This window comes from Trichechus manatus, unplaced genomic scaffold (assembly GCF_000243295.1).
Source record: "Trichechus manatus latirostris isolate Lorelei unplaced genomic scaffold, TriManLat1.0 scaffold00031, whole genome shotgun sequence".
Lineage (NCBI taxonomy): Eukaryota > Metazoa > Chordata > Mammalia > Sirenia > Trichechidae > Trichechus > Trichechus manatus.
Genome location: NW_004443967.1, coordinates 13,012,545 through 13,024,127, shown reverse-complemented (window position 1 = coordinate 13,024,127; position 11,583 = coordinate 13,012,545).

The window sequence follows — 11,583 nt, the reverse complement described above, 5'->3', positions numbered from 1 at the left end:
GACTCGGCCCCTTTCATAGCCGCACGGTCATGTACAGGGGGGCTTCTCAGCCTCGGCACTACTGACAGGCGGCGCAGGCCAGTCTTTGTTGTGGGGCTGTTCTGTGCACTGCAGCATGTCCAACAGTAACCCTGCTCTCTGCCCTCTACAGGCCAGGGGCACCCCTTCAGTGTAACAAGCAAAAATTGTCTCTAGACATTGCCAAATGCATCCTGGGGCAAAAGTGCCCCTAGGTGGGAACCACTGTCCCAGACTTCTACAGTTCTGTTTTTTTAAATTTAAGGCTTAGATCTATCTGGAAGTCATTTTGATGAAAGGAATGGGGTACTCAAGCACCAGCTTAGCTTTACTATCACCATACTACCAAGTGCTACGGATGAATAGAGGAGGCAACCGTCCCAAATTGAAACTTCAATGCACAGAGGCTGGCTCACGGATATTCCTTTGTTTCTGACAAGCTATTCCCTCTGCTGAGAATGTCTTCCCTTTCCTTGTCTAGCTGTCAAACTCCTCTTCAGCCTTCAAGGTACAGCATTAGCACCATGCTCTCTGGGAAGCCTATGCTAAGTGCTTCCCTACCCCCAATTCCAGCCAAAACAAAACCGTTGCCTTTGAGTTGATTCAGACTCGTAGTGACCCTATAGGACAGAGAAGAAATGCCCCATAGAGTTTCCAAGGAGCGCCTGGTGGATTCGAACTGCTAACCTTTTGGTTAGCAGCTGTAGCACTGCAATTCCAACCATCTCTAGCAAATTCCAGGTGCTCTCTGCTTTGCGCCTCAACCTTCTCTACATGACATTTTGAAACTATTTCTTTAATTGATTGCCTTTTCTACTAGACTGTGAGTTCCATGAAGTCAGTGATTTCTTTGTTGTTGTTCTGTGTCTACGACAAACGAGGCACTAACTCTCTGAGAGGCTGTGCCTAAAATCAGAGGGGAGCAAAGGAAAAGAATTTGATTTACTGTGGTTGGCCGAATTCTAAGATGGCCCCTAAGATCCCAGCCCCTGGTGTACACATGCCTCATCCCAGTTATTGAATCAAACACTGAGTGCTGCCGTGGAGGATTTTGTAGATATAATTAAGGTCCCAAATCAGCTGACTTTAAGATAGGGCAATTACCCTTAGAGAGCCTGACTTTATCAGGTGAACCCTTCAAAGCAATAGGGCTCCTCCTGGAGAAACAGATTGAAGCAGTGGCATAACTAGGGGGTTACAGGGGTGTAGACCGTATCAGGTGACACTGTCAGAGGGGGTGACACCAAAATGACTGTCTATAAAATTTTTGTGCAGTGTTTCAGCAGAAATTTATTTACTTTTTAATAAAAATATCCCTGTAGTTAGTTAAAACAACAAAAATGTTTTTCTAAGCCCAGTTTACATGTGTCACTATACCTACAAGGCTAAAACGCTGTGTCAATTTACTTTTTGAAACTTGTAACGACCTCTGGTCAGAGCTGTTATTATCACCTGATCACAACGAAGCTTCCAATCATGTGCTGTTGTTTTTGTTGCTGCCAATACATTTATAGTCACTGATTTTGTCAAATTTTCTGGTGTTTTATCTACACTATTTTGGTAATTAGTACTTGTGAATTTATTTTTTGAGAATGAAGTAGCAATTACAGGAAAAGAAGAAGTGATATATAGGAATTACAGTTTACTAGTAACATTAGTAAAAAAAACATTACCAAGGAGCGTGTGGTGGTCTGTTACGGGAGGAGGTCCATGGGGGGGGGATGACACCATGAGCTACCGCAGAGGGTGACACCGCTGATTTGAAATGTGAGAGGGATTCAACACAAGGGCCATTTCTCCATTACTGGCTTTGAAGATGGAGGGAGCCAGGTGGCAAGGAGAAGAGTGGCCTCTGGGAGCTGAGGGTGGCCCCTGGCTGACAGCCAGCAAGGAAATGGGGACCTCAGTCCTACAACTACAGGCAGCTGAATCCTGACACCATGTGAGCTCCTGAGAGAATGCAGGCCAGCTGACACCCGCTTTAACTTGTGAGGCCCTGAGCAGAGAACCCAACCTCACAAGCTTGGCCTTCTGACCCACGGAATTGTGAGCGAGCAAAGAAATTGGCATTGTTTTAAGCCACTATGTTTGTGGTAATGTGTTACACAGCAATAGAAAATGAATACACTTACCAATCCATACTCTCTAAGTGCAACAGTTCTATATAGTGTTGATCTATAAGTATACCATAATTTCTCTCTTTCTCACACACACCTCTACACATATAAATAAATTAAACATAATCTGCTTGAAGCTTCAGTGGCACACAACTTCTTGATTCAGGTTTCCTATTTCCATCATAGTCACTTCAATGGTTAAGTGTAAAATTTAAGTTCTCTGTGAAATATTAAAACTCACTACCTGAAAAAAAGGGAACCTGTACACATTTCTAAGGAGCCCTGGTGGTGGAATGGTTAAGTGCTTGGCTGCTAACTGAAAGGTCAGCAGTTCGAACCCACCAGCTGCTCCTTGCGAGAAAGATGTAGCATTCCGCTTTGGTAAAGATTACAGCCTTGGAAACCCTATGGGGCAGTTCTAGTCTGTCCTATAGGGTCACTATGAGTTGGAATTGACTCGACAGTAGGTGGATGAGGATATGCATTTCTAATTCTGGAAGGACAGGTAAGAAACTAATAACAAGGCAGCTTCTGATGAGAACTAGGGAAGCAGGGGGCCAGGGTGGGAGACAGACTTAGCTTTTAACCAAACAGCCTTTTTTTCTGTCATTTTTAAAAAACCGTAGACATGCATTGCTTTTCAAAAAAATTCCTTTCACAAACTTAGATGCATATGGTTCCCAGTCATGTGGTATGTCATTTCATATGGTAGACCCAACCCATGTCCAGAAATAACGAGGCGAAGCTGGGACATTTACTCACCAGAGTTCTTTATCATCAACTCCTCTTTTGTAAACGTTTGCAGTGGAACGGAGGATAGCCCATTATTTGATAAGTTAAGTGAAGCTTCTGACTGGGAATATTTTAAGACATGAGGAGGAATGTTCCAGGAAGACAGGCAAGTCGGGATGTTTCCTGTAAGCTATTGGAACACCCCCATTGAAGAGGGAACACACACACACACACAAAAGTAAGAAGGGCATGTGAGTATCAGTTTCTTTGGGATAATTTTTTAATCCATTTTTATGTTTTACATCACCAAAATAAGGGAGCTTATCTGGTACATATTTAAATTCACCATCTTTTGAACATAAACACAAATTAGTACGTTAAACATTATATGATATCTCCTTTATCTAGCAAAGAGCTGGTCTAAATAAACAAATTTCCCAGATAACTAACTTTTACCAAGTAAGGAAACAAAACTTTCTAGATGGAGCATCTTCCCAAGATGTATGTCACATTTCACTGACTTAAACGGGAAATCTGGATATAACCCTCTTCCGGTATCTAAGAATGGCCTGTATAGATGGGGCCCTCTCGTAGGGGTATGGGGTTCAGCAGTTGAGGGGAGCAGAGCACCTATCCTTCCGGGAAAGGCCTGGCACCTAGGCTCTGTTGGTTTCCACGGCTCCTTTTCTTTCTTCAGCTTTTCCTTAGTGAAACAGAGCACGCTGTTGTTGTGTGCCGTCTAGTCAATTCTGACTCATAGCGACCCTACAGGACAGAACAGAACTGGGTTTTCTAGACTGTAAATCTTTACGGGGGCAGATTGTCAGGTCTCTTCTCCCTTGGGGCCATTGGTGGGTTTGAACCGCTGGCCTTTGGGTCAGCAGGTCAGTGCTCAGCCATTGTGTCACCAGGTCTCTCTCCACAGAGCATGAGGGTTAAGAAAATAGGCTCTGGAATCTGAAAAGAACTAATTTCAAATCTCGGCATCTGCCATTTACGAGCTTTATGATCCTGGGCAAGTGATTTCTTACCCTCTCTGGTAAAACCTCTCAGAGTCTCAGTTTCCTTACCTGTAAAATGGGGATAATAACAGTACCTCTTGGGGTTGCCGTGAAGACCACTGAGGCAATCCACAAGAAGGGTTTAGCACAGTATCTAACACACAGAACGAGCTGAAGAAATGTTAATTGCTACCGCTACTGTGAATGCACTAGGGTCGCGGCGGCGGCGGCAGTAACGGAACCAGCAGTAACAACAGTCAGCTAGCTTTTCTTGCCATTAACGTGGCTCGCAAACCCTTTACCTTGCCAATGCTGTGCAGCAGTGGATTTGCTAAATGAAAGAACATACTGATTCTTCATTTTAATAGCTTTACTGATGTATAATGTACATACCGTAAAATTCACTCGTTCTAAGGGTACAGTTCAATGACTTTCAGTAAATTCACAGAGTTGCACAACTGTCACCACAATCCAATTTCAGAAAGTGTTCATCACCCCCGAAGAGATCCCTGCAACCGCTGACGTTCACTCCCCATTCTCACAATCCAATTTCAGAAAGTGTTCATCACCCCGAAGAGATCACTGCAACCGCTGACGTTCACTCCCCGTTCTCACCCCACTAGTCTACCTTCTGTCCTATGGAGTTGCCTGTCCTGGACACTTCATATAAATAGGATCATATAATGTGGGGTCTTTGGCAGCTGGCTTCTTTCACTTAGCATGGTGTTTTTAGGTTCAAAGGGAGTATTGATTCTTAAATCTGTTTCCATGCAATACAATTCTACCAAAAAAAAAGAAAAACTGGAACGGTATAACAAGCCTTTAACACTGGACAGGAACTCCATAGGACAGAAGGTAGATTAGTGGGGTGGGAATGGGGAGTGAATGTCAGTGATCTTTTCGGGGGTGAGGAACACTTTATGAAACTGGATTGTGGTGATGGTTGCATAACTCTGTAAAGTTACTGAAAATCACTGAATTGTACCCTTAAAACAAGTAAATTTTATGGTATGTAAATTATACATCAGTAAAGCTATTAAAACAAAGAATCAGTATGTTCTTTCATTTAAGCATCAATTAAAGGGAATATACTGAGCACCTGGCACTTGCCTAAGAGTCTGTGGCAGGTACAAGGGACACTGGTTTCTAAAAAGCTTATAATTTCATTAGGGCACAAAGATACAGACTCATGGAACAGGCAAGAAAACAAAGCCAAGTACTGCAGGATTAAGAAGGAAATGGAATAATACACCGAAATATATTTTCTGAATAGTTCTAATTATATACTACGAAGTTGATAAAAAAAAGAAAGAAACAAGAGTCAACATGTTTAAAACCACTGCTAATCTTTGCTACTTAAACAATCTTTGCAGTTGAGTGCCTCGGAGTGGATGTATTCTGCTCTGGACTCACTTGGAAAAAAGAAATACAGGCCAGTCAGAAGAAAAACGTGTCTTCGTTTTTGTAGTTAATTCTTTGTTTTCACTGTTAGGAGACATGTAGTTTAGGTTGAAGTTGCATGGGACTTTTTTTTTCTCACTAAAAGACAGAGTTGGGACAGGAAACTCTGGACTAGAAAGAAGGAAGGGGGATATACAAGGTATTGTCTTCTTCCCGATAGGAGAGTTCACAGGAATTAAAAGGGTAAAGGAGAAGAGAGGTAAGAAATGAAAGGGCAAAGCGCCTCAAGAAAGGAAAGAGTAAAGCTGAGTAGCAAAAGAAGAGTGCTCAGTAGCAGCCAGCCCTAAGAAAAGAAGAACAGGAGAAGGAAAGGGAATATTATGGAGAAGGAAAGGGAATATTATGGAGAAGGAAGCGAGGTAAGCAGGGGGTGCCATTTGGGTTAGTGGCTGATGGCCGAGTCGTAGACCAGGTGCTCAATATATACCTGAATGAATGAAAGAATGAACCAACTAGTCTTTTCCATACAATGCTCATGAAACTTGCCCACTAAATTTTGAAAATCACAATACATTTCCGAAATTTCTTATTTCTAGGGGAGATTATTTTCTCCACCCAACCCACTACAAAGTTCTTCACGTATCTTAGTCAATACGTGACCTTTGTACAGAAGTTTCTCTTTAAGAAAAAGCCCACCACTGAGAAATGTAAGAAGCCAGCAGGTCTCATGAGCTCACACACGTCTCCTTCCTATACAATCGTGACCACTTTAGTCTCAATATTGCTACTGACTAACTGTATGACTGCTGGACACATAGCAATTATTTTATACTCACAAGACTCAGAGGCAAGTGTACTTTAAAAACTAAGAAGTGGCACACAAACGTAGGGAGAGATTATTGAAGATGCTTACCATACAGTACAGTGGGTACATGCTAAGTGAATGGAATCTATTTTTAACCACAGCATTGACAGGTACTACCTATCCTTCTTGGCAGAAGAAAATATCAGTTAGTTGCTTTTCCCTCTAACATGTAGTCTTTAATAAAATGTTCCTTTTCTTTCCCTGAAATGCACAGCCCGAGGTTTTGATGATGACTGTCTAATGTCCCCTGCCCTTCTGCAGTGACCCCAGCCCTTGTAGCTTTGATGTCCACTCTGCCAAAATGATTTTCTATGGTTATAACCCATTGTACCACATCATCACATTTTTTTGCATAGAGCAGCAATTGCTACCTGAATGTAATGATGGTTATTTATGCCTTGCTAAGTACTTCCCAGAGCTTGAGTCTGACCTGTTTCCTAGTCAACTGACCAGAGTTCTGTTGTACTTAGAAGTACTGATAATCTATCTAACCTGGGGTCTGTGGACTCCTCTGGACAGAACTCGAAGTACCATCAATCTGGATGGGGAATAAAATTACAGCTTTATTTTCACTTACTTCTATCTGAAATATAGCATTCCCTTCCATTATGAATGTAGGCAACAAACTACATTAGTATTACTAGTATATGGGACTCCATTGAGACTCCCCAGGGTGGTGTAAAGAGGTAACACACTTGGCTGCTAACCCAAAGGTTGGAGGTTCTGGTCCACTCAGAGATGCCTTGAAAGAAAGGTCTGGCTACCTGCTTCCAAAAAATCAGTCATTGAAAACCCTATTGAGCACAGTTCTACTCTGACATACATGGGGTCACCAAGAGCCGGGACTGACTCGATGACAACTGGTTTCAGCAACTGGTGACTCTGTCACCAAAAGGAATCACAGATATTTTTATATCACATTACAGCTGGTACAAATATCTCAAAGTATTGTTTGTGTACATCACTACTTCAAAATTATAGTTATTAGAACTGATGCTAGATCTTATTTAAGAAGCACATATTACTATATTTTACAATTCTAAAAATATTTTGATAACTGTTTTATTACAATTGATTTTCTTTGTAATTCTATATATTTTATTTTATGCATTTAAAACATTTCGAGGAAGGGTTTATAATCTTTACTAGATCACTATATAACTTTCACCCATGGCACAAAAAAAGTGTAAGAACCTCTGACTGTGGAATGTTCTGGCATTATAGATAATGAGAGTCAGCTGCTCACCATCAGGGAAAGAAGTTACAAATAAGAAAAGGGGAAGGCTAGAATGAACCCTGTGGTGTGGAAATGGAATCAAAGGTGTAAGCAAGAAAAACAAAAAAAGTTAAACATAAGAATTATCGTATGACCCAGAAATTCCATGTCTAAGAATATGCCCAAAGACTTGAAAGCAGCAACGCAAACAGACACTTGTACACCAACGTTGATAGCAGCATTATTCACAAGAGCCAAAAGGTGGAAACAACCTAAGCAACTGTCATGGATTGAATTGTGTCCCCCAAAAAATGTGGGCAGCAGCTTGGCTGGGCCATGATTCCCAGTATTGTATGATTGTGTTATCTGATGTGATTTCCTTGTGTGTTGTAAACTCTACCACTATGATGAGATTATATGTGATCTCTCATGTGTTATAAATTCTATCACTGTGATGACATTATACTGATGAGGCTGACAAGATTAGTGTCTTAATGCAATCTCTTTTGAGATACAAAAGAGAAAAGCGAGGAGAGACACATGGGAAACTCATACCACCAAGAAAGCAGTGCCGGGAGTAGAGTGCGTCCTTTGGACCTGAGGTTCCTGCGCAGAGATGCTCCCAGACCAAGGAAAGACTGAGGTATCACAAGGACCTTTCTCCAGAGCTGACAGAGAGAGAGAGCCTTTTCCTGGAGCTGATGCAGTGAATTTGGACTTGTAGCCTACTGGACTGTGAAGACAATAAATTTCTGTTAAAACCATCTACTTGTGGTACTTCTGTTAGAGCAGCACTAGATGACTGAAACAGAATCCATCAACACAGGAATGAATAAACAAAATATGATATATACGTACAATAGGATGTTATGTAGCCATGGAAGGAAATGAAGCTCTTTTTAAAAAAATTTTTTTATTGTGCTTTAGGTGAAAGTTTACAGAGCAAATTAGTTTCTCATTCAAAAGTCTGTACATGAGGTATTCCATGACATTGGTTGCATTCCCCACAATGTGTCAGCACTCCCCCTATTTTCACCCAGGGTTCCCTATTTCCTTTCCTTGGTTTTTATATCCCTTCCTGCCTTCCCATCTCTGCTTTTGGGCAAATGTTATTCTTTAATCTCGTATAATTGATTGTTCTAGGAAACACATTCTTTGTGGGTGTTATTCTTTGTTTTATGGGTGGGAATGAAGTTCTAAACCCTGACCTTCATCACGCTAAGTGAATGAACTCTGAAAACATGCTAAGTGAAATAAACCGAACACAAAAAGACAAATATTGCATGATCCCACTTACATGCAATATTTACAATAGGTAAAATGATAAGAGACAGAAAGTAGATTCGGGTTACTAAGAGTTGAGGGGCAGATGCAGACTACTGCTTAATGGTTAGAGAGTTCTGTTTAGGGTGATAAAAACGTTTTGTAACTAGATAGTGGAGAATGGTTGCATAACATTGTGAACATTGCCACAGAGTCGATTCCAACTGATAATGACCCTGTAGGACAGAGTAATGACAAGCTTTATGTTATATATATTTTACCACAATAAAAAAAAATAGTTTAATGCAAAAGAGAATACAACTTTAAGAGATGATGGGGAAAAAAAGGGCTAGGTTTGCTTCCTCAGATTAGAATCGTGAAGGCTGGGAATGCTGAAGCGGAGCAAGGAGGTGAGGGCAGACGCTGAATTCCTTATTTTACCAAAAGAGGAGTTATAAGTTGAAGCTTTTGTACCTTTGATAAAAGAGTATTTTATTTGTTAAGTTTTTTGTTTTTACAAAAGAAGTACACTTACATAGAAGCAAAAACACAAACAGCTCAGACTGGCTTAAAAAAATTTTTTTTAACGTTAAGATTTTTTAAAAGCAGAAGGTGGAGCCAATATAGCGCTATAAACAGAAGCACCATGCCGTCCCTCCATGGCAAAGACCCAAAAAACTAAGTAAAACAGAGACAAACGTCAATCCTGGAACCCTAAGCATCAAATGAAGAGATAAAGAACTCAACCAAGGAACAAATGGAATAAGAAACTGAGAGAACAGAGACAGAGGAGAATTACGAGCAGAGATCCCCTATCAGCTAACGCAGCACAGATCCACCATCTTGGACTCCTGTCAGAGATTGGTGGACAGGGAGTACGGGAAAGCAGCTCCTGGCAGGAGACAGAGCACCTGGTAACCAGTAAGACATGGTTCCCTACCCCCCAGCCTGCCTCCCCCTGCTCAGCCTTCACCGCTTCCCAGCAGGCCAATTCCCAGCTTTCCAGAGGGCCGATTCACTGCTTCTCAGGAGCTGATTCCAAGCTTCCTGGTGGGCTAATTCCCAGTTTCCCAGCAGGCCAATTTGCTACTTCCTGGCAGGTTGATCTGCCGCTCTCCACGGCACGGGAGGCACTGGTTCCTTGCCACACAGATTCCCCCCACCTACAACGGCTGGTTTCTTCATTGCCATTTCTTTGTTGCTGGTATTGCTTTTTTCGGCCTCTTCTGGTTTCTTCCCTGCCTCTCACTTCCTCCCTCTCCTTTCTCTTGAACACCTGACTCCGTGTGCCATCTTTGTTTCCTCTTGACAGGCTCTGAAGCACCACTCAGGTGGGGAACAGCTTCCCCAGTCCCAGCTGTCACGCTGGTGCGATCCCTGGGGGCTTTTTTGTTTGTTTTTTCTTTCTTTTTTCCCTTTTATTTTTCTTCATTTCTCAGTTTCTTGTCTTTCCACTGTAACGGCAGTCTCCCTCTGCGCTTTTTTTTCCTCCTGTTTCTATCTCCTCTCTCTCTTCTTTTCCACACCCAACCTAGCTACACACATTCCCCCTCCCTCCTGCCTATCTGCACCATGTGCTGAACATTGCACTCCCGAGCAGCACAGGCACAGCCTACCAGAACCTGCCCTGCATTGACCCTTGGCTCACCTTGTTGGCCCCAGTACCTGCCTCCAACAACCCATCCCAGCCTCTCTCCTTCATCTGGATCTGCCCTGTTGCACCACAGCTGAGTGACTGGCCTGCCATTGGACAAGCAGATGAAAAATAGCGTGTCCACATACAAGTAAACAAAGAATGCACAGCCCACCTGCATGGAGATAACCAAATAAAACAAAAAAGCAGGATGAAACAAACAAATCTACAATCAATAAATGAAAATAATTACTGAATGTCCCAAAGACAGCAGACAACATCAAAACATATAAAAAAACAGGGCAGGATGGTTCTAGCAGGCATCCAAAATAAAACACCAGATGATTTTCCAGTAGAAGAAAAGGCATTAGAACTACCTTATAAGGAATTTAAATCTCTCATATTCAGAGCTGTCCAACAGTTGAAGCAAAAAGCAGACAAAAATGAGGCAAAAATAGACAAATTCATGGAAAAGGCAGACAAATTCATGGAAAATACAGACAAAAACATTGGAAGAATTCAGAAAATAATACAGGAACAAAATGCCAAAATAAATTCACAACTAGAAATCATACTAAAACAACAATTAGAAATCCAAAACATAAACAGCAAGATTTCAGAAATGAACAGTGTCATAGGAAGACTGAGGAGCAGGTTTGAAATGATGGAAGACAGGATCAGCGAAATTGAAGACACACACTTGGATACAACTTTGAGGAAAAATCAGAAAAAAGAACAAAGGAAAATAAAGAAACCCTGAGAATTATGTGGGAATACAATCAAAAGCAAAAATTTTCGAGGGATCAGAGTTCTAGAACAGGGGAGAAAATGGAAAACACAGAGAGGATCACTGAAGAATTGCAGACAGAAAACTTCCCTAATATCATGAAGAATGAAAAGGTGACCACCCAAGAAGCTTAACGAACCCCATATATGACAGACCCCAAAAGAAAATCACCAAGGCATATAATCATATTCGCTAAAACCAAAGACAAAGAAAGAACCCTGAGAGCAGCTGGAGAAAAATGAAAAGTTGCATACAGAGGGGAAAGAATAAGAATAAGCTCTGATTACTGAGAAGAAACTATGGAGGCAAGAAGGCAATGGGATGACATATATAAAACTTTAAAAGAAAAAAAATCACCAACCAAGAATAATATATCCTGCAAAACTCTCGCCCAAATATGATGGTAAAATTAGGACATTTCCAGATAAACAAAAGATTTACAACAGGGAACCAGAAAGGTTAATCTGCAAATGACAACATCAGAACAATAAAAGAGGGAAGAAACAGTATAGAACTTTCTAATGGAGAGGAAGGCAAGGTGATACAAAGT